The following is a 22,277-nucleotide window of genomic DNA, read 5'->3' as shown; positions in this document are numbered from 1 at the left end:
GTTTAACTAGCGACCACCTTCAGCCTATGAATCAACGCGCTTCGTTGGATCATCTTAGACCTACTCACTGGTTAAGCCAACCTTTCTCTGCAAAATTTACCCAATCTGCCTCAAGAAGAGTGCCTGCATGGGGTCCACTTGGTCGTTGCTCAGTCACCTCCTCCATCGCCTCAGGATTCGCACCCGTGCATGGGCCCACCTTGGGTGCCCAACGGCACCGTCCGTCAAAAGCCCAGATGGCTTTGACATATTAGATGGGTGTGTTCTTTGTTATAAATACCACAAAAAGCTCTCGTCCAGCCAATGTGGGACTAAAGACTTTTCCTGGGACTGCACTTTGAAGCTTTCCTCCTGGGTTTTAATGGCAATTTTTGCATTTGATTAAAATGTTGATGCCCAAACACCACACAGGGGAGGGAAAATGCTGGCAAGGTCATGAACATTAACTTTACACCTACCAAATGCATTTGCTACATGTTTAATATAGCCTCCAAACAGCCACGCAGAGGGGCTTCTATTGCTATGTTTCCTTAAAAAAAACAACTTTCTGCCTGCTATAAACTCCAACACCTAACCTGCACCAGAGAAGATCACAGCCAAGGGAGGAGAAGATAGCATGGAGTTTGAAGACCACCAAATAAGCTGCACACCTACCACTTGGTTTCAATGTTGTCTGTCACCATCTATGCATAGCAAAGAGGATAAAAAGACACATGAGGGAGGAGGTTAACTAGTTTTCAATCACCTGCTAGAGCTTCACATGGGGGAGGAGAAGAGGATACCAACTGAAGCAATTTGTTTGAGTTGTTTTACTTGCTTCTCCCTTACCTCCATGTTAGGCAGAGGAAAGGCTTGGGGTTTTCAACACTGCCAATGTGCATTTGCTTGAAGGTTTCTATGCCTCCCTTCATAGACACCACGTGAGTGATTCACCCTTTGCTAATTGTCTTCTACTATTACTAACTTCATCGCTTCACATGCATTTGATGAGGAATTTCAATGGCCTCTTCACAAACCATAACGCCACTCACAGGGAGGAAACAATTTCAAACCTTGGCATTTGCTATAGTTTTTTCTTTAATGTTTAATTTGCTGCTATTGCTACCAGAAGGAGACCACATGAGGGAGGAGTACCATGCTTACAATTGCCATTAGAATACTTAAATTTGTTGTAGCAATGTCTGACAGCTTTTAGCACAATTAATAACCATTGTTCTCACAAGAAAATTCATTGGAAACCTATGCTGCTCTTTCCAGAACTTGTCGTCACAAACAACTTTTAATAGTCATAAGACTTCTTTAGAGATTCAGCGTTCTTACTTAATAATATATTGGTCAATTCAACATTCCATCTAAATTATCTGAGGTTTGAAATTAGAGTGCAAGAAACACACTTATGAATCCATAAACAACAAGTACACTAAAATCATATCTCACCATCCCATTGACGTATTGCAATCGAGCCAGGTCGGGCCCCAAAGTGGGTCTGACTAAAAAAAAATTGTTTTCATACAACTGATCTCTGAAATGCTTCACAGACCTCAAACATACCTCTGGAAATGATCGGCATCATTTTCGGATCATAAAACTGAATTTCGCAACCTTCAGGTGATTACGCCACATCTTCGCATTTAATCGCGAAGACATATTTTTCAAACCGGTCAAATCACCTTTTTGGATTTCACTGTCTAATAGGCATGTACTCTGATATACAAGCATGAAATCTACCAAATGGTTTCTGAAGACGTGTCCCGAGCGAAGAGATATTAATTGGCGAAAATGGCCAACTGGCTTTGTCGGCATTGTGGACCTGATGAAGTCAATGTTCTGGCAACACATGATGCCCTTCTCAAAAATATCAAACGACCTTCGTAGGCCCTCAAATTTGAAACATAGGTACCTTGAAGTACATATTAAATCTTTGAATTCTCAATTTGACCAAAAGCCTGACTGGATGCAAATGGCGCGCTCATAAAAACAACTACTTTAACTGATATAGCACTGAAAGTACGGATCACTGAAAATAATGGCTCAATGAACCCTTTTGAAAACTGATCAAACGGATTGACAGAGGCTTAAAATTTGAAACATAGCTCATCATTTATGCCAGCATTAACCTGGAAGAAACATTCTGACATGACACTTACTGAGGCAACTTTTACACTTGTACAAAACAGGGACTTGCCAAAACACACAAACTGCAAATTGATTTGACTTGGTAAACTGAGCAAATGGATTCGTTAAGAATTGAAATTTTGTAGGCTGACTCAAATTTATGCACACAATTGAATACATTTTGAATTTATTCATGACAATCAATAGGGAAAAATATACAAACACCCAAAGTAGGCTACTCAATAAAATCTGCATTTGTGCCTAAAATGCACTTTCAGCTCACCCTCGAAATGGGTACCTGGTAAACTTATCCAAACTAAATTTTGAATGTTTCACATCACTGAATAGGCCAAATGAAAGGTGAAGGACATGTCTTTTGAGCCTTACCCTCCGAAAATCAACCGGCTCCATTTTACCCCTTCTAACTAGGCCATTCAAACTAACTCATTTAAGTACTTTTCTGACATGCAGAGCAAAATTTTGAAATGGGCCTCTAAACTTTGACTGAATTTTAATGAGTCCCAATAATGCCATTAAGGTTGGTGAGAGGGGAATGACCTAAGTGGCAACGGCTAAAGCTAATTAGTCCATGCCACTATAAATAAATGCATATGTTATGAAAATCATATGCAACGAGTGTTACATGTTGTCACAACGGTGTTATGCCTCCCTCAGTGTCTATACAGTACATTAAAATTTGTAGAGTGTAACCTCTACAAACTAGGAGACCTCCCTCAACGAAGTGTAAAACACTATTGATTGTGACCACTCGAACGAAACCCTTTCTAAACACCATAGAAATTAGGAGCCCAGTTGAGTTAGTAACCAGACACTTGTTTTATCACAGTGCAAGGGTGGGGAAGAATCTACCCCCAAGACACTCACCATATATCTCCCAAGATAATGAACCAATTGAGGAGCAATCTTCTTTAGTCTAATTTCTGGAAAAAGGCAAAAAAACTTGTGCACCTTAGGGTGTGACAGGGTTGTTTGAGCCGATTGAGTATCAAGATTTGGGTCATGGTAATACTTGTGACCTTTTGACCTTAGGAGAGTCTATTTGATGTGATATCGAATTTCCCCAACATATCAAGAACAAAATGAGATCTTGAGAAAGATCCCAACATTCATGGAAATTTTAAAAAATTCCTTAAAGAATTGTTCTTTTTATGGTTTTAATCTTTTGATGTGACAATTGTGTCCTTTGCTACACTTTGATAAATTCAAACATTATAGGAAACAAATCACAACCTCAACAAAGTCAAATTTTCAGTGTTCAACAAAATCAAACAAAACCTCAACAAAGCTAAGTGTTAACATTAACACCAATGTCAAATCCAAACCTTTGCACAAATTCAAAGATGATATACATGTAACGTTCAAGTGATCTTAGGTCCTAGGCATTCAATTCATACAGAAATACCATTAGAATTATCACACAAGGTCCTGGCACAAGTCATTTCATCAAGTTGTCATTCACTAACTTAAAATTTAGTGTTGCATTAGAGTATAGCAAGCATACCTAAGTCCATGGGTATTAGAGGAGACGAAGAATTTCCATTCGAACAACCCAATATTGGGCCAAACAATGACCAATTAGCAATAATTGATGGTTTGGATAACCTTGCTTGGGAAGTAAGAGTCAATCATGCCCAATAAGACATAGTTGAGGTCGTCATAGATGATGAAATCCAGAAGTCTATTCATCTTGATGAGAAACTAAGGAAAAAGATACAAACAGAAACTCGGAAAGAAGCCATTAGACAATTGGTAGAAAAGACCATAGAAACATTTATGAAACCTTGTTAAAAAAGAAAAGTGTCAATCATTTCTAGGGTCTGCATAGTCTACATAGTAGTCTTCAACGTATGGGTCTAAAAGGAAATGATAAATTCCCATTTGAGCAAGCCAATCTTGGGCCAAACAATGTTCAATTAGAAATAATTGATGGTTTGAATATCCTTGCTGAGGAATTAATAGTTGATCAAGACCAATATGACATAGTCCAAGTTGTCATAGATGATGAAGATCGGAAGTCAGTGCAAATAGACATCAACCTTGAAAATTGAATCAAAGAAGAGGCAAAATTAGAAGCTTTTCGGCAATATGCTGAAAATCTTGTGTTCAAATTTTGGAATCCTCGATAGCAAGTCATCATTCATAGATTGCATTGTCTCCACTTTAGTCTTTAGGAAGTCATAGAAGCATACTTAGCTGTATTTAATCGATTCTTGCATACACATCTTAGAGAGTTAAGATCACTTTAGAATAATATTCATGCCATTAATGCATGCTCAAAAGGAAAAACACCAGATGGATCCTAACAATGACCCCTTGGTTAACCCCACATGGAATATGGATCTATGCACACAACAAAAAAATACAGGGTCGCACACCCGCAACACTGTCAACAAACACAAATAGGATGTCTTCCATTGATGAAATACAACATAATTTGACAAAAGAAGAATTGGAAGCATCCCAACAAGATCTTGAGACACTTATGATTCTCAATGCTCTCATCAATAATGATAGAGACAGATATCTCTCTCTTAGTCCAAAATGGGGCCAAGTTACCTCCAAGGGTAGACATTTCAGTGATATTGCCACAAGGTGTGACATTGAATTAAAATATACCTTAAATGCCTATTTCAACAGACTCAAGCAACAGTTGCTACATCAACACAAGGTATATCTCAAAGTGCCCATATGTCTACAACCTCAGCATAGTCAACAGTGGCATCGGCAAGTACCAATCTTACATCTCTGACAATGCCTAGCATGACGATGCAAGCTACATTGGCTCACAACGCTACTTTGGCAAATATAACTCAACCCTCAGTTTCAGTTGGTTCCACCTACAATAGCTAGAATTTGAATCAAGAGACAACTAGCTCAGCTCAACCTAATGTCAGTCCACAATTTGCATACTTTACACCACCTAGTGGAACTTATGGTGCACAGTTAACCGGTTAGTCTACATTTCAATAAGCTCAAAGGTACTCCAATACTATCCCTTTTGTGGTAAACACTCATCAAGTCAATACACCATTGACCCAAACAAAGATCCTGACCCAATAAATGGAGAACCTTCAAAAGCAAATGGCCAGTATAAAAGCAGTTAATGATAAAAAAAGCTACACAATGGAGGACCTATGTTTGTATCCTTTTGACAAAAAGTTATACATGCCACCATTTCCCCCACATTTTGAAACTCCAAAGTTTGACAAGTATAGAAGGAAAGGTGATCCTCGAGATCATGTCAAAGCATTCTTCATGGCATGTATTGAAGTAGTTCATGATGATACATAATTAATGAGGCTATTTTTCAATAGTCTTGGAGGGACAACGCTGTAATGGTTTTCACACCTTCCACCCAAAATTACTTCATGGGGAGAATTGGCTAAGTTATTTATATCCAACTTTTCCTTCAACATAGATAATCCAATTACCTTAATTGATTTATGTGCAATAAAGAAAAAAGAAGGTGAAACTTTCACCACATTCTTGCAAAGATGGAGAGGCCTATACTGTAGATGTCTTAGTCACATCCCTGGAGCTAAGAAAGTAGACATTTTCAATGAAAATTTTGTGCCTCCAATTAAGTATCCATTACAAATGCAATGCTTGAACAATTTTAAAGACATAACAGAAAAAGGCATCAAATGTGAGAGAGGCCTATTAGAGTAAGGGATACTGAAACACCACAAGGATAGTGGACCGACCACCACTATAAACAATGAAAGGCGAAAATTTTGGTCTAGGAACAAAAATGTCACAAATGATGGAGTTGTTAATTGTGAGGCCCTACCCCAACTTAGTCTAGCATTTCAGTGATTTTCATGTTGAGACTATTATGGATGCTTTGTTTTATGCATTATGGATTTAGAACTTATATGATTTCATGATTTGGATAACATTGATATATATGGATGCTTTATTTATATGCTTTATGATATAAAACTCTATATGATTCTAGAATAGGATAAATTTGAGATGATATATGTCATTATTGGATTTTTAGGACTTTACTATGATGATAGAAATAGGATGCATGTTTTATGTGTGGATCAAAATTATGAGAATTATGATAATTGCTTATGTGGAGTTGTTTGGATGTAAGATGTATTGATTTGTTTAAATGTATATTGTATGCAGAGTGTTTGATGTGTATTCTTATTCATGTGTTTTATATTATATGAGGTTATTTGGAATTACTAATGTGTAATTGAGATGCGCAAGAAAATTATCCATGTGACCATGGAAATATTATGGAGAACCAAACCTAGACCTATGTACGTTCGTAAAACTAGGGTTTATCTATTTGAAGAGACAACACCCCATTTGTATAGTATTTTATTTGTGAAAGTGGATGTTGCATGTGTGTTAGATTGAATTTATGTATTTGTATAAATCCAACAAGAGACAAAATTTCATGTATAATTTTGTAAAAGTATTTTTATTGTGTCACTTGACACGTGTTGATTTATGTTTTGATTTTTGAATTGTCTCTTGGTGGGAGTTGTTTAAACATAGCTTTTTCAAATAAATTAATGTGGTTCTATATTTATCTAGGATAGAGAATCTTTGGGGTGGTCAACTTAGGTTTGACCCGAAAATTAACTTCAGAGGGGTTTAAAAGGGGTTAAATGGACACCTAGGGGTAGTTTTAAAGTGTTTCCTAAAGCCCATAAGGTATACCTAAGGGTTAAGAGTAATTTTAGGCATGTGACAACTCCCATGTGACTGTTTAGTCACCCTAAAAAGAGAGTTTTCTAAGATGTGCGAAAATTAAATTTAGAAGGCATCATCTAAGTTGTTAACTTTCCTTTTGGATGAGAGATCCCTTTTGATCTTTTCTTTTACTTTTCCTTTTTCAATTTTAGAAACCTGTGAGAACTCTCACTGAGGTCTTCTTAGGCAAGAATGAGAGATTTTGCGGGTAATCACCCACTCTCCATTTTTGGAGACAATGCAATTTTGAAAAGATAGAATTACTTTTAGGAAATTGGCTAAGTGTAGAGAAGCAAGGAATTTGTGGAATTGGGCTACTCATCCTCAACTAGACTAGCATACCTTTGGGCAGTTGAAGGTTGGTTAAATTTCTCTTTGTATTATTTTTTATATTGCATGTTATGTTGAAAAGATTTGTTTGTGTGAAAAGGCTAGTTTCTTGTATTTTCCCCTATGAAAATTTATTTTGTGTACTACATTTTACTCTTGTGTACATTTTGTGTTTTGGGAGTAACCAAGGCCTCCTACTCTTGGGAGAGGATGGTCTTGTGGGTGGTAGAAGTTTGATAGCCCTTGAGTGAGAGGCTCTCGTTATGAAAGTGATGTCAAGGGATATTTATGTGACCCTTGCTACATGGCTTGTGTATGCATTTGGGGGTCATAAGGAGGGAAATAAGGCATGAATGCCTTGGGGGGCATAAGGATATGAGGTTATTGTACTTATGAGTTATTTTTGTTTCCATGAGGTGGCTTTGTGTTTTACCAAACTTGCAGTCTCCTCAAGGTATTTGGTCCATTACCACCTGTGTATAGACATCACATTGTGTGGTGCAATGTAGCCTTGGTTGGGAATATGGTTGTGCTTGTTTTTCCTTGTTTTTTGTGTTTGCATGTGTGTAACCTGTATAGGGCTTGGTTCTCCAAGCTCAGGGGTGAGCACTCCATGGTTATAGCCTATGATTTATTTGCAGGTTGTTGGAAGAAAGAAATAGGACAAGTAGAAGTGGCTGGAGTTATTTGATGCAGAAAAATATTTGTAAATGTATTTATTATTCTTTGAAAGTCCTCATTTATTAGAAATGAGAGACCTACTTGTAAAGTGACGATAGTGTCTTTTAAATGTACTTTAAAGAAATGAAATATTTTATTATACTATACTGCAGAAATAAAATGAATATTTCTGGATTAGTTCCTAAAGTTCTGAAAAATAATATCTGATGTGTATATGATAATTTGAAAAGCAAGAAGTTTACTTTATTCTTTATGCATTTAAAATGAAATAAAATAGGAAAGGAATGAAATAGCTTTGCATGCATATAGTAGGCTGGAAATAAAATCTAAAATTTAGATCTGTATATGGAAGTGCATATTTAGTTTTATTTAAATCTATCATTTATTTAATTGCAGAAAATAAAATCTAAAAAAAAAATATTATAGTCATCTCTAAGGATTCATTGTAATATTTTCTAGATTTAAATAGTTGTTGTTTGAACTTATTTACTTCTATCAAAAATTAATTACTTGCAGAAAATAAATCTAAGGATTAAATGAACTATCTTATTTTAGTTTTAGCTGCAAGGTATTTAAAATAAAAGGAAATATATGTACATGGATTTTTTAAAACTAATGACTTTAACTTAACTGTTAAAATGGTATTAAAATTAAAAAAAATATCAGCTTAGATTTTCATATAAAAAAAGGATACATGCCCTAGATTTAATACACAGTTAAAATATATTTATATATATTTATTTATATATATATATATATACACATTTGTATATGTTTAAACGAATCCATTTTTTTTTGTTTTTCTAAAAATATACTTATTTATATAATATATATATATATATATATATATATAATATATATATATATATATAATATATTATATTTTTAATAAACAAAAATAAAAATTAATCTAAGTAATTAAAAATATATTTAAAAAGAAAAAAAATAATTTTAAAAAAAAAGAGAAGAAGGGTTTTGGGCCAAACCATTGTGTTAAACACAGTGGTCGGCACGGCCGGGGAGGGGACGCCACTATGGGCAACCACAGTGGTCGGCACCGCCACTGTGGTTTCCCATAGTGAGCGGCACCCCCGGAAACACCCGCCGCCACCTTCACACAATACCCTTCCCCAAACCTCTTGCCGAGTTCGCCATGGCCGCCGCCCAAAAACATCTTGGCCTTGCACAATCCAAAGAAAAGAAAATAAAACCCTAGCCCTAGGGTAGTATGAATTAAAAAAAAAAGAAGAGATTTTTAAACTTTTAGGGCTTTTTAATATTATATATATAATTGAAAATAGGGTTTTATGATTGATTTACAATAATGAGAAAACATATTTATTTAGATATATGAGAATGTGTGTGTGTGTGTGTGTGTGTGTGTGTGTGTGTGTGTGTGTGTGTGTGTGTGTGTGTGTGTGTGTGTGTGTTTATAAATATATAGAGAGTTTAAAAATATGAATGGATAATTGTAGGTTAAGTATTTTATTAAATGGATTATAAATTATATATGTTTTTAATAAACATATGGGGTTATGTTTAAATTTTAAAATTGCTTTTGAAGATTAATCTTTTAAAAACCTTTTATTAAATTGGGTAAGATTATTTTGGCTATTGGGAAATATTTACACTTTATAGGAAAATATTTATAATGAATTTATTTGACCCTTTAGCCGATTTAGTTAAAACACATTTTATTTATTGTTAGTCATTTATAAACTATATGCTAGGACTAAATTAATTAGTTTCTAAAATCAATTATTGGCTATTGGAGATTAATTTTACCTGCGACAATTAGTTGACTAAATTAATTTATTGATGAGATAATAAATAATCATTTTAGTATTCTGCACTTAAGTTAAATATTATTTTCGCTTACTGGAGTTAGTGGTTAAAATTAACTCACACATAGCTAAGACAAACTTGCTAGTGCTTTTCATGTTAGCAAAATTAATGTTTTAAGTTGTGATTTAAAAAAAAAAAAATTATCCCGTTTGTGCCCAAAAGTTTGGGCATGACATTGATGCACGTGTTGTAAACAGAGCTCAACCAATAGTATCTCTACAAGGACTAGTTGATTTTGCCAATAAGAACCAGTCTCAGACAAACAACACCAATTCACTACAGTCAAACAATTCAAGGCCACCAAGGATAGGCGCACCCAAAAGAAACTTTACACCCCTCAGTGAACCTATTGAATTAGCACTAAAAAAGTTGATGCAAAGAAATTACATAACTTTACCTGGGGGCTAGACCATATGAACTAGGTCCATTCAAGCCTGCTTGGTGGAATGACAATGATTTATGTGAGTATCACTGCAATAAGGCTCACAAGACAACAAGTTGCTACAAATTGAAGAACCTCATCCAAGATCTCATTGATCAAGGTGACATTACTGTGGATACCAATAAGGCACCAAACACTGATCATACCATTTTTAAGGATCCTTTTGCCAAACATGACAAAGAAAAGGCTTCTAGTTCTAACGTACAAAAATAATACTGCCAATTATACCAATTTCACATTTGACTATACCATAAACACACTAAATGCAAGAGATGAAATGGTAGCTACAATCACAGTGAATCCTAAAAGAAAATATTGTGTTGTTATCACTAGAACATCAAAGGTCACATTACAAGGGGTTCCTTCAAACCCCCCTTCAATAACTAGCAACTACAATATGTTGGATCAATTGAAGTGAACTCCAACCCAAATTTCATTATTTGAGTTATTGTGCATCTTGCCAGCTCATAAGGCAATCCTGGACAAATCCTTACAAGATTAGGTTGTTGCTAGAGATATTAATGAGAACACATTCCAATCCATGGTTGGAAACTTGGTAGCTTCAAAGGTCACATTCACTGAATAGGATGTACCTATAGATTGACCCATGCATAATGATCCCTTGCACTTAGAATATTTGGTTCACCGAAAGAAGGTTCAAAGAGTACTTATAGATGGTGGAGTTGGCCTTAATATATGCACACTACATTTGATCAAAGCTTTAGGATATTCTAAACATTATATTGATTCTACCAAGAGAATCAATATCAAAGCCTATGATGATGAGGAACGCCCCTCTAAGGGTGTGGTGAATTTACTAGTACAAGTGGGACCATCTACAATAGACATCACCTTTCAAGTCCTAGATAGAGAATTGTGGTACAATATGTTGTTAGGTCACCCATGGATACATACCATGTAAGAAGTACCATCACATTTTCATCAACGTGTGATGTTCCCATACAATGGCATAGAGATCACTATCCATGGTGACCCAAGCCTTTTTCAATACTATAATTTTTAAAGGGCAAGCACAAACAATCAAGTACCAAACAATCAGGAGGTCTCGCGTCACTTACAAATGAAATCATTATCAAATAGAGAAACACAGAAAAATACACCAACCACATCTTCTTTGAATATTAAGGAAGTTGGTTATGGAGAATATTCCATTTCAAGTACCTCAACAATCATCTTTTTCTCTCAGATCTTTTGGGAAGCCTCAAAACATAGCAATGAAGCAAGATAAAGGAAAAGAGATAGTTAAGTACTCAGATTCATGATCTTTCATCAGATGGGGAGACTTACAGAAGAATCTCTAAATGAAGACATCAATCGCTGGATATATAGAGAAGAAGATGACATGACAGTACCCAAGTTACCTCTACATCAATATGCCAACAGTTTCAAGATGTTACAAAAACATGGGTATGATGGCACCATGGGATTGGGACTACAAAAGAAAGGAATATTAGAACCTTTTTTGCCACATGAAAACCCAAAGAATCAAGGATTGAGATATAAACATGTGCCACAAATAAGAGAAGCCATGCAATGTACATTAGATATATTGAACAAGCCTAGGTTACCCTCATAATACATACCTAAGAATTATTCATCAACAAGAATGTATTCCTCTTCATCTTAGAAAAGAAAGAGAGCACCAACATCTCCTATTATGGAATCAGATGGTGAAGACATGAGGCAAATTCTACAAGAAACTAGCACAAAGTCATCTAGCAGTACAATACCTGAAACATCTGCACAAGCAAACATGGTATCAAATATAGGCTTAGCACCAACAAATGAGCCAAATCCTTGGTTGTTGTCAATACTTTTGCCAAGGGAAACAACTTCAGTTCCTCCATTTGAGTCAGATGAAGAAAGACTGTAAAGACTGATACCAGTCTTAAGAAGGGTATCCACAATACAAAGAAGATCCACTAATCTGCAAGAAACTCAGTTACAAGAATAAGAGCAAATGAGTGACATAGAATCAGAAAGTGAAACATACATAGAAAGTGTCATAGATTCTCATGACTATGAATTCCCATCTGATAATGAAGACAACCCACCACCAATTTTTGATGAGGACACATCAGGTCATAACCAAGTATGCATGGTATCAGGATCTTCTATGATAGCAAGGAACAAAGACCTACACCTTATACATCTATATTTGATTGAATGGGGGCAAAAAGGAAAGCCACAATTCGATTGGTTTCAAAATGATGAAGTCATAGTTGAATTCTTGGGTGCAAGGGACAGACTCCCTTATAATGATCACAAAGTTGGCTTTGCAGTAGATTTAGACAGAACTGCATATTTCAAAGAAGCAAGCTCCTCTCCTAATCAAGGCAATGATAATAAAGCAGAACACATAATGGATGCTCTACCTATTAATAAAGAATAGTCAACATTATTGGTAGAAGAAACTGAGGAAATCAACATCGTCGATGCTAAGAAAGTCCGTAACATTCACCTAGCAAAATCCCTAAATCCAATAGAAAAAGATAAATTTATCAAATTCTTTAAGCAAAGACCAATCATTTTTTCATGGTCTTATGAAGATATGCCTGGGTTAGATCCTGAATTGGTCTTACATCATTTTCCATTGCTTCTAGGAATAAAACCATATAAGCAGAAGCCCAAGAAGATGCACCCTCACATAGTCTTGTTAGTCAAAATTGAGCTACAAAAATTGTTAGATGTGGGCTTCATTAGGCCCATAGGCTATGCTAAATGGATTTCAAATCTAGTCTTGGTATCCAATCATACTGGAGGTAACAGGATCTGCACCGACTTTAGAGATCTCAAAAAAGCTTTCCCAAAAGATGACTTTCCACTCCCTAACATAGACATCGTAGTGGAATTGACAGTTGGAAATGAAATGCTATCACTCATGGATGGTTTTTCTTGTTATAATCAAATCAAAATTGTACCAGAAGAGCAACCTAAAACAACATTCACTTGTCCATGGGGAACATATTGTTGGAATGTGATTCCATTTAGCCTTAAAAATGCAAGTGCCACTTATCAAAGGGCAATGACCACCTTATTCCATGACATTAGACACACAATAATGGAGGACTATTTAGATGACTTTCTAGCAAATTCCAACACAAGGGATAGTCATCTAGACATATTGGCTAAGATCGTTGATAGACTTGAGCAATACAATGTAAGACTCAATCCAAAAAAATGTGTCTTCAAAGTAACATCTAGCAAACTCTTGGGCTTCATTGTATCCAATCGCGGTATTGAGATAGATCCAGAGAACGTGAAAGATATTTTAGACATTCCATCACCTATGCTCAAGAAACTCAGAAGTCTTCAAGGCAAATTACGGTCCATAAGGCATTTCATTGCCCAATTGGCAGAAATGCCAACCATTTCAACATATTTTAAAGAAAGACATCACATTCAAATGGACACAACAATGCCAAGAGGCATTTGAGACACTAAAAGAATATATTTTTTCCACACCAATCTTAGTTCCACCCATGCATGGGAAATGATTACTCCTGTATATAGCTACAACAAACTCCTCCTTAGGTGCTCTACTAGCATAGCATGATGAACAAGGAAAAGAGAGAGTTGTCTACTACATCAGTAGAACACTCATTGGATATGAACTCAACTACACACCAATAGAAATAGAATGTCTTGCAATAGTTTTTGCATCACAAAAACTGAGACATTATATGTTGAGTCATAAAGTACAGCTCATTGCACAATTTTATCCACTCAAGTACCTGATCAATAGAGCAGCACTAACCAGAATACTTTAAAAGTTGGTTATGATACTTAGTGAATTTGACATTGAATATATCAATAGAAAAGCCATAAAAGGAAAAATCATAGAAGATCAACTTGCAGAAGCACCCCTATAAGATAATCATCCAATGGTGATAGATTTTTTGTATGAATCGGTATTTGTACTATTAGTTTAAACAAATTAAAAATTATTCTTTGATGGTCCACATACAAATCATGGAGCAGGAGCAGGAATTCTATTCATAACTCCTCAAGGAGATTTAATTCCCAAATCATTCAAGATTAGTTTCCCTTGCACCAATAACATTTCTGAATATGAAGCCCTAATGGTAGCACTATGCATTGTACTACAATGGAAGATCAAGGACCTATAGGTCTTTGGAGACACAACTTATTATTAATCAAGTCAATAATTATTACAATAAAGATGATAAGATAACACCGTACAAACAATTGGTGGAAGAATACAAACAACACTTCACCAATCTAACATTTGAATAGATACCGAGGGTGCAAAACAAGGCAATAGATGCAATGGCAACAATAGGATCTCTCTTGGATATGCCAAACGATGGAACTCACTTTGAATTTCAAGTAGAACAACTCATTGTACCATCTTATGAAATACCGTCCACGCAATATGTATGTATGATAATAGGCCCTGAGTCCCCATCGTAAAAAGATATATGCATACCTTCATAATCAATATATACCTTCTAATCTTTCATGAAATCAAAGGAAGGCACTCATCTAACAATCATAAAAACATTCAATTATTGCTAACACTTTTTATAGAAAAAGTGTAGATAGCACCTTACTCAAATGCCTTAATGTTGGGGAGGCACAAATCGCCTTAAAAGAAGTTCATGATGGCATATGTGGTGCACATTCTTATGGACCTTCTCTAGCAAAAACATTGTTTTGAACAGGTTATTTTTGGCCTAGAATGGAAAAGGATGCTTACAAGTATGTCCAAAGATGTAAGTAATGCCAAATACATGGGAACCTGATTCATGCACCTACTCAAGATCTTCAGCCAATAACATTACCATGGCCATTTTCATAGTGGGGATTAGATCTTATAGGGAAAATAAGCCCTACCTCCTCGAACAGATATAAGTTTATCCTCACAGCTATAGAATATTTCACAAAATGGGTTGAAACAATCCCGTTGACTTTCACAACAGGAAAGCAAATAGCTAAATTCATTTTAAATTATATTATTTCCAGAAATGGAGTGCCCATGTGTATTGTAACTGATAATGGATTACCCTTCAAAAATCAAGAAGTGGGTGAACTTTGTGAACAATTTAACATCCAACAATGTTTTGCGACACCCTACTATCCCCAAAGAAATGACCAAGTTGAGGCAACAAACAAAACTATTTTGAAAATTTTAAAGAAATTTGTCACGACAGTGGACGAGATTGGCATCTCCAACTGAATCTGGCTATCTAAGATTATCGAAATAGTGTTCGCACAGAAAATGGTACCATAATGTTCTCTTTGGTTTATGGTTCAGAAGATATTTTGCCTATTGAGGTAGAACTGCCATCACTAAGGGTCTCTTTGAAAAACATTATCTCAGAAGAAGACTATAGAGTAGCACGTTTGCAAGAATTATAATTCCTACATGAAAAATGACAAAGCACTCTGAATCATTTACAAGGATATCAAAATAGAATGAGAAGAAGCTACAACAAAAGAGTCAACCCATGTTGCTTCTAAATAGGAGACATCATTCTTAAATAAAATCAAAGGAACCTCAGTGAATGCAAAAAACAAGAAAAAATTGAGCCTAACTGGTTAGGTCCTTTTGTCATAATGAAAATAATTGGAAATGGTGCTTACCATTTTAAAACAATGGAGGGAGATTAACTCCCTAATCCCAACATCATACACCTCAAAATATATTACATGTAAGGGTGGGTTCATTTCAATTTCAATACTATATTTGCATATTTCTTTACCGCATTGCATTGCATATCACCATTGCACAACATGTAGTTGCATATCATTATTCCTTTCTCATATAGTTGCATCAATAAGTCAAGGAGATTTTCTAATTCATTCACCTATTTGCACTGAAGGGAACAAAGGTAGTCTCATTTCCTAAATACATGTTCATGATGTCTTTAAGAGGTCTTTAGTCATTCATCTTCAATGTTACCTTGTTCTTAAGCTTTATCCTTGGTTGGGTAGAGGTTTCACTATCAAGCCTTATTACCCAAAATCTATCAATTTCTATATCTCACACTTTAATCAAAAGCTCTAAGTCATTACAGATGCCTAGTTGGTCATGTGACTAGTGAAAAATCCAATATTCTTCTTCAGTGCTGCTATAATTAGCATACCTAAGTAGGATTCATTACTTAGAAGTCAAGGCAAAAAAAAATGATATATTACTGAAATATCATGCATGCAAGTGCAACAAAAAAAAGCTTGACTATGGGAACATCTGAATAACTCTATCAGGGCTATGGACGCCTGATGGCAATGGAGCAATATTTGAGAGATTAGGGTGCATAACCTCATTGAAGCCCTAAAAGCTTGCTGGCAACAAGGCTCTATCCAAGATGCTTTTGAAGTCAGAATAACTCACATAGCTAGTGATATAGGATTCCAAGGGTCTTTGATTACTATAAGAGTTAGAATGAATCCAAATGCACACACATGGGCAAAAGAAGATCAAATTTTCAAGAATTAATAGCGAATTTTTCCATGCCTCCATTCATAAACCTTGGTTACATAGTGTCTTAGGTTGAATGGTCTATGTCTTTTAAGAATGGATTGAACTCCTATCTCTGAAACGTTTCACACCTTTAATCCAATTGGTGCATTTCATAATGAAAGAAACACACAATTATCCTTGTTCAAATAGGAACTACATCTCCATCTTGCATATTACATTAATACCTCATGTTAAAATTCATTGTCTCCACATACATGTTGCATATCATCATATAGGGTTGCATACCTAGGGGCATAAGTGAAAAAATCCCTAAACATTAGATAAAGTCCTGAAAAAAATCAAATCCAAATCATTTAAATATCAAAATCACAACAAAAACATTCAAATATCAATCCTAAAAAAAAAACACAAAAACATTGAGAAAATACCAAAAAAATTAAAAAACTTGAAATAAATTGTCTCACAAGAATCCAACACCCTAGCAGATATCTAGCAAACACTTCACATGAATTTAAACAAAGGATACAACTATCTTGTCAAAACATCTACAATCAAGTTGGTCAACTACCTAATCTATCGAATCACTATCAAACTATCAACGCGATCAACATCTTGTCTTAAACAGAATCAGTACACTCAAAACCAAATAGGTCGGTCTTAAACGAGGTCCAAAACTTCTGAAACCAAACATCATCAAAATCACATAAAACATATCAAAGCAAAGACACAGTCAGTCCAACTGCTGAGTTTTGTCTATTTTGGTTGACTCTTTTTATCAAATTAGCGAAGATCATTTCTTTTAGCTACTCAAGGATGTCCAAAAAGTGACTAGAGGAGTCATGATGGGCATAATCCTTTTCTTTTCTTGTTGTTTGTGGTTTGAACCAATGAAGTTCTCGAGCAATTGCTCTAGTGGGTGTCTATGATAGGAGCATTCAACTTGTGAATACCACACATACCTTGACCCCTAGTGTAATTCCCAGAATGGAGGGTTCATTCCTTGTTTGCTACATGTTTGTTTCATTGTAATGAGATATCTATACATCTTGGTTCCTCATACCCTGGTGTAATAAGCTCCATTGTTAAATAATAAGGATCAATGATGATAATGTATTGCACTACGAATAAAGCAATGAAGACTCATCAAAATTTTATCAAATCATTTCTATCATATCTATTTATGGAATAAACAAAGGTTGATTCAATTGATTTATTATTTCATATCTATTCTACGTCTAACAACTAACAATTCATCCAAATTAACGATTTTCAGCACCTATTTTGACACAACAAAACAATAAACATCATCACATTACATTTTCATATATATCACTTCAAAATTTTAGTCCATTGCATTATAATAAGAATTTCATCAACCATTATACATCGCAAAATAAAGATACATCACATCACTGCATGATATCACAATCACATTGCAATCATCATCACAATAGCATAAAAAAATAGAGAAACATTAGACCATGAAGTTCATCATCAAATAGCTCATCAAGAATGCATATCATATATCTAATATAAATGTGTCAAAATGCACCATATCTATGATACAACATCAATATCAAATTTATCAACCTATGTTGCCTCTATCAGTAGGTGCATCTTTCCTAACTCCAGTATGTCCCGACGGTGCCCTAGGTGGACCCATCACTCCTCCACTACTAGTCTTTCAAGAGGACCGACTCAATCTTCTCCCCATGAAATCACTAAAACTAGGCTTCCTCTGACCCTCAGGAATGACTCTCTCATAAGCCTACCTATAGTAAATAGCCTCATGTGCAGTAGCAAAATATCTATCTACCAAGCTCTGTGCCTCTATCATCGGCCTAAATAATTGATCGTATGCATCCATGGTGATCTAAGCTCTCCTAACTACCTCATCCCTCTCCCTCTGTAGTTGATATCTCTCAGCAGCTATCTGATCCCTCTCTATAGTAAACTCCTCCATTTCCTACCGATACAAATCTCTATCCTCCATCCACCACTATCGTAAAGTAGTGACCACGTCCTCTAAATGCCTGACCTGATCTCTCAATCACTCCTCATCTCCTCTCTTTGCACCTCCTGACTCCTTAGCCTAAGGCATCTCAACATCATTTCCACTATCCCCATCCTCATCCCCATCGTTGCTCATCGCCCTCATCAGAACTACTTATAGATGTAGTCTCTCCACTAATATCCACATCCTCCTCTCCACTATCTACATGCTCTACAACTAGTACTATCAGATCTATACCACCTCCACCTCTACCTCCCCCATCTCTCCCCCACCTCTCCCTCTCCCCTGGGACCCTTTCCATGTCTAATATGCTAAGCACAAATCAAAACTATCAAATCTGTCAATGGTATAGGCATGTGTTGTATCCACCATACACTATACTATTTTGTGGACCCCGAATCCACTACACCAACCTGCCATCCCCACTGAACAGAAGCAAGAGAATAAAACTCAACAATAGAAACATGAGGTTGCACGCAAACACCCCAATCACCAACCTCTCGAGTAGTGCAAGAAAAATAAGTTGTCGCATCTAGAATACCATGTATCTCCCTGAACTGTCAGGGTACACAGCCAAGAAGATGCATATCAATAACCCTATGACCACCCACATCTCGACCAATGAGATATCCCTTTTCTCGACAAAAAAGGAAGATGTTGGGCATCATCAGCCCAACTAGGGCAAGTAAGATAAGGTCTCCATGATAAATATTGTAAGATATAAATCTGATGACATGAATACAAGATATTACCCAGTGCCCTAGTCTCACACCAATAGTATACCATTAAGCATATGGCTGATCTAGCTCTAAATCAATATGTAATACAGGATAAAAGATATCTATGTGCTCCCAAGCCCATGTCTAGAGCAAAGTAATGCCACATGTAACTGATTTCTATTGCAAGTAAACAATCCCATGCATCTGATGATACAAAGTGGCAAGAAGACAGGGACCCTAAGGAAACAACCATATATCAATAATCATATCATGCATGACTCATCCCCATGCAACAAGGAAACCATGGGTATGTCTACCAAGGATCAATAATCCAGCAACAATGAAAGCAAGAACAATGGTTAGATCATCATAATCAAAATCATCCCAATGACTCTCATAACAACCATGAATATGTAGGTCCTACTCCTCACACTCAAACAATGTACACAAAGCAGATACACTATCACGATGATCAAAAGTAACTTGTGTACCAAATATCAGAATGTGTAAGATATGCCACACATCCTCAAGTGTGATGGATGCCTCACCTATCGGTAGATGAAAAGAACATGTCTTTGAATGCCACTGCTCAATAAAAGTAGTAACCATGGCCTTGTTGGCCGTAACCTCAAGCAAATACACTATGTGATACAATCCAACCTATCATAACAAAGCAGTATCCTCTGGGTCCAACTCAAGATGTCGATCAAGACCATCTAGCATCATCTGTCTAGCAAGCAATACTGAATAATGTGCCTGCATTTGGAAAACATAAAAATCAATCAGCTACATCATCAAATTACCAGGACACTTAAGAAAAATTGTCTTTTATTATCAAATGCAACATACTTATGTCAACTGTGAAATGATTTTATCAAATGCAAAGCAAAAATTTTCAAATGCGAAACAAAATTAGCTATTGCGAAGTGATTTGAGCAAATGTGAATCAAGAATAGCAAGTGCAACATAAAATATCAATTGTAGTACATTAACATGAATTGCGAGATACTAATATCAATTGCATCAAAATCGACAGTCAATTGTGAAATTAATGAAAGATGACATACCATAAAATGATTAATATTTTGGAAAAATAGATACAAACGAGAAAAAAGATCATTACAACTCACCATGCCACCAGTGTCGGGAGGTCTCTAATAAGACCACACTCACTTGGATAAATGCAGCCTCGCTCTATGACCTACCATTTCGCTCCAACGATGCTGAAAGCACTAATATCTTTAAGGATTTCTTACAAAGCAAAATAGTGCAAATGAGCTCAACTCAATACCAATTTTCAATTTATTAGCTCAAAATTAGGGTTTTTCTCACCATAAGGCCTGTGGACCCCTCCAACTTCAATGCAGTTGTAGACATAGAAAATGAGATCAAAACCATACTAAACTTCATATTATCACTATCCAGCACATTTCTGAAAAAATGGTCTTCATTCCACAATTTTCCGACCACTTTTTCTGAGGGGGCATATTTATACCCTAAGTGTCACCAGGACATACTAGGGCAGTTTTCTTTTCATTTTCTTTGAAACAACATCATTCCAACATTGTGTCAAAGAGGGGCAAATGTAGACACCTAAAAACGTCTCATTAATTCTACAATAATTATTCATCTATTTAATTAAGCAATTCTTTAATTATTTGATTAAACTAACTATTTCTTCTAATCATCACTCTTCAACACTCCTTATTATCAAATTTCTATCATCTCATCATTTAATCAATTAACCATATCTCAATTATTTAATTAATTGCGACATTTTCCTTAGTTAAATAATCTTTATTATTTAATTAATTCAATCTCCTAAGTTTAAATAGTTTCATTTAAATTAATTGAATTAATTAATTAAATTCCTCCAAATCCCCAAATTCTAATTCCAATTAATTCCATCTAATTTCATTTCATTTTCCCCCAAATTCAAATTTCAATTAATTTCATCTAATTTCAAATCATCAAATTCACATTTCACCAAATCTAAATTTCAGTTAATTTCATGTGCATTTCAGCATTCGAATGACCAAATTCAAATCCAAATTGAAAATAAAAATCAATTTCAATTTCAAATTCCTACAACACATGCTAAAATCACAACTGACTAACCAAATTAGTTGTCTAATCAGTTAACTCAGTTAACTCATCAATCATCTTTTTTAACTCAAAATCAACATTTTATGACTAATCCATCAATTCAATCATCTCCCTAGTCTATTCAGTTTATTGATCAATCAAATGAATTTACTATCCAATCTATTGAGTTCACTCTTCAATCAATCATGTTAATAGATCAATCAAATGAGTTATCAAATCAATCATGACTAGTTCACTGATCAATCAACTTCAGTTATCTATCAATTAATACTTGAGTTCTATTTCTCACCCCCTTTGTGTTGAAAATCTATAAAATCAACATCATTTTCTCAATTCAAGCTAGAATCACAGAATCATAGTCATCAAAATTGTTGTCCATCTTATGCAGGAAATCAAGTGCAATACCTAAGAGCCACCTACATCATCAACAATGGAGAAGAGAAATGGAAGCCTTGCTATTTCAATTGAGGGAGTTTTAAATAGATCATTCTTTCAATTCAATTGATGTTGCATTATTCTATTTTAATTTAGGAGTAATATTGATTAGATTAGAGTTGTGATTCTCTCTTTGATATCTGATTGTGCAATTTACACTTAATTTACCCCTCAGTACACATTGCACTTGGCCAATGTGTATAATTTGTTTGATGTACTCTTGCCAAGAGTAGTTTACTATCACCAACCTCCAAACATTTTTCCCAAACACTTGACAACCATCCAAATTTGCATAAATGCCAAATCATTTTTCCAATCCACTACTTACCTTCATGCCCACCTCAATCAAGCATCCCAAGAGGTCAATCCATCAGCAAGTCAAGAAGA

This window comes from Cryptomeria japonica, chromosome 7, assembly GCF_030272615.1.
Source record: "Cryptomeria japonica chromosome 7, Sugi_1.0, whole genome shotgun sequence".
Classification (NCBI taxonomy): domain Eukaryota; kingdom Viridiplantae; phylum Streptophyta; class Pinopsida; order Cupressales; family Cupressaceae; genus Cryptomeria; species Cryptomeria japonica.
The sequence above is the reverse complement of the archived record's forward strand: the minus strand, read 5'-3'. Positions refer to the sequence as shown.